Here is a 3,664-nt window from a genome sequence, read left to right as displayed (position 1 = left end):
CGTAATTTCTGAGAAAAGATAACTCTGTAAAAGTTGGTTAAGCATTGTAGAAACTGAAGGATTATTCACTCAGAAAAACATGAATTATTTCTTCAGACTTTATGGACTTTCACAGCAACCGAAACCATGCTTGCTTAGTTCAGCAGCTATTTCAGGTTAACCTTTAATCACACACACCAGGGGACAGGTTAGTGAAACCTCTTAGTTTAAATGTCCATTTCTCAACAACTGCAAGAAGCGACCGAAGAGGGAAGTAGGACAACATGGAAATTCATTTCCATGTTAAAACTAAGTACTGAGTTTTCTTTCAGTGGGTTTGGATCCCCAGTGCTCACACTCCCAGTGTGGTGTCATGTGCCTGCAACCCCAACACAGAGAAGGTCAGAGACAGGCAGGTCCCTGTAGCTCCCTGGCCAGCCAGTCTAGCCAATCGGTGAGCATCAGATTCAGTGAAAGTCTCTGTTTCTGTCCCAAACTAAGGTGGAGGACAACAGAGGATGGCACCTGACATTGACCTCTGGCATCTACATGAGCATGCACAGGCATACTCACCTGACCATATACATGTACACATGTACACACACACACATGAACACCCCCCACACACGACAAAACTTCAAATGACAGAAATGATGGCATTAAAAACACAGATTTTTTTTTTTGTGTGTGAGACAGGGTCTCCCTGTAGTCCCAAATAGCCTGGAACTTACTACGTAGACCAGTCTGGCCTTGCATACTCACCTGACCATATACATGTACACATGTACACACACACACATGAACACCCCCCACACACGACAAAACTTCAAATGACAGAAATGATGGCATTAAAAACACAGATTTTTTTTTTTGTGTGTGAGACAGGGTCTCCCTGTAGTCCCAAATAGCCTGGAACTTACTACGTAGACCAGTCTGGCCTTGATCTCACAGACATCTGCCTTCCTCTGCCTCCTGAGTGCTGGGATTAAAAGTGTGTACCTTCATACCCAACTGGAAACGCAGAGTTTTCTCAACAGCACATTAATTTTATTCTAATCATGTTGATACAATAGTCACAACTATACAATATAAATATATAAGAGTAAACCTTTGTGTACCACCTTTGCTTTTTAAATTTTATTTAAATATTTTATTATTTTTATTTTATATGTATGAGTGTATTGTCTGCATGTATGTGAGTGCACCTGTGTCGTGCAATGCTGCAGAGGTCAAAGGAGGGCTTCGGATTCCCCTGGAACTGGAGTTAAGGACGGTTTGTAGCCGCCATGTGGGTGCTGGGAATCGAACCTGGGTCCTCTGCAAGGGCAGTCAGTGCTCTTACTGCTGAGCCATCTCTCCAGCCCCGACTTTGCTTTTTTTTTAAAAAAAAAATTTAATTGAAATTTTGTGTATTTCATACAGAACATCTCGATCAACTTTATACCTCCTTCCCCATTGGCACCCACCCACGATCCCCCCACTGGAGTTCATACATTCTGTCATCTGTGTTAATGCCTGTGCTGGATAGCTTTGGTTGTCAAGTTGACACATCTGGGTAGAGGGAGCCTCAATTAGTGAACTTCCCCCATTGGCTTAGCCTGTGGTCATGTCTGTAGGGCATCTTCTTGATTATTGAGTACTGTGGGAGGGCAGTGCCATACCTGGGCAGGTGGGCCTATGTTGTATAAGAAAGCAGGTTGAGCAGGGGCCAGAGGAGCAAGCCAGTAAGCAGCATTCCTCTATGGCCTGTGCTCTAGCTCCTGCCTCCAGGTTCCTGCCCTGAGTTTCTACCTTGGGTCCCCTCAGTGATGAAGTGTGACCTGGGAGATGTAAGCCAAATTAAACCCTTTTCTCTCCAAGTTGCTTGGGCCAGAGTGTTTTTTCACAGCAGTGGAGAAACAAACTAGAACAGAAATTGGTATTGAGAGTGGGGTATTGCTGTGACAGATCTGACCTTCGTGTTTTAGGAGGATTATGGAAGTGTTTGGAACTTTAGGCTGGAAGAGCTATTGAGTGCTCAGAGTTTGTTGCTGTGAAGCTGGTAACAATTATGCTTAAAGAGTTATAGATGATGGAGGCCTGGCTTGTGAAGCTTCAAAGGGAAGCAGAAGACTATGAGGGCTGTTTGTGTGATATTTTGAATTGAGAATCTGTGGGTTCTGGTTGGATGAGGCTGAAGAATCAGCTGAGATTAAGAAGAGATTGGAACTGGAAGTAAAACCTTTGCTTTATTGGGACAATTGATGCTGGTTAGCTGGGGTTGAAAGTAATGTGTAAGAGTCTCCTGCATGGTTCTGGTGTTGAAAGAGTAAAGAGGTCACAGAAAACAGCTGAGACTTGGCACTCTGAGAGGCCAGGAAAGGCCATAGGTGAAAGTGCAGCTTTAGTTGCAGTGAAGACCCCAGGATTGAAGGGGTCATTCTGAGAACCAAGGCTTTGCACCCCAAGAGGCCAGAATAAGGCATTGGTGAGGGTGCAGTCTCAGCTTCAGTGGAGACCCCAGCATTTTGGAGATGCTGGGACCATGGGAGGACCACCAAGGTCAGCAGCAGGTGTGGAATGGAGCCGGCCTGGGTCTGCGAGATGAGCTGTGTGTGCTATGGATGGCAGAGTCAGAGATGTGGAGCTGCCAAAACCCTTTGGAGCCCAGATTGTGAGTGAATCCCAGATATCCAGCCTTTATCTACTTTGCTGGACTTAGGTTTTGCTTAGGTGTGCCTGATTCTTCCCTTTGAAATAAGACAGTACTTGTTTTGGATTTTAGATGAGCCTGCAGCTAAGGGACTTTTAAAAGAGTGTGAACATTTAAGTGTTTGGATTAAAAAAAATTAATAACCACATGATTAGAAGATGCATTCCTTTACAGCTTTAACATATTCGATAACAATTTCCAGAGCAAAGATATAGCTCTTTCAAAAGTGGCTGTAAATTTTCAGGTTCACAGTTCAATTAATAGAGTTATATGATATTGAACTGAGTATCAACCCTGTAAGACATAAAATTGAATGGGTTTTTAACCTTTAAAAAATAAATCTATTTCATTTTAAAATATACTGTTTCCTACAGAAAGACTCATTTTTAATGCTACTAAAGCTTCGGGGTTTGCACATGTGTCTCTAATCTCTATGTATCTGATTATTACTAGTCACAGTTGGTTACACTTGGATCCTTGGCACCTGAGTATGGCTATAAACTCAGGCAGATTTCAATGCTAATGTTTATCACCTCTACTAATTAACATGATGTAAATTTTTATGCTTCCTCTGCAAATATAACTCATTTTTAAATTTGTTTGGTTTTTTGGCGTATATCATATAGAACACCCCAAACAATCTTATTCATCAATATGCCCACTTCCCAAATGGCACCCTCCCATAGTCTTCCCCTTACCCCACTGGAGCCCATATACTCTGTCATCCCTGTTGCTGTCGTGTGTGTTGTCAGCACCACCAGTCATTCCCCAGTGCTTGTTCATCTGCTGAATCTAGTCAGCCTATCTGGAGATCCTTGTTTTAGGAAGATCAGCTGTTCCTCATCTAGCAGCAATCAGTTGTCAAAATTCCTTTAGGTAAGATTGGGGTCTGCTGTTTATTTTCCCAGTACTATGCTCGGTTACTGTCTGGGAGTCTCATGGGCCACCCTGGCCAACAACTCAAAGGAAAGTATCTCCTGTCTGGCATTGTTT

This window comes from Nannospalax galili, unplaced genomic scaffold, assembly GCF_000622305.1.
Source record: "Nannospalax galili isolate Female #2095 unplaced genomic scaffold, S.galili_v1.0 scaffold681, whole genome shotgun sequence".
NCBI lineage: Eukaryota > Metazoa > Chordata > Mammalia > Rodentia > Spalacidae > Nannospalax > Nannospalax galili.
Note: the sequence above shows the minus strand (reverse complement) of the source record.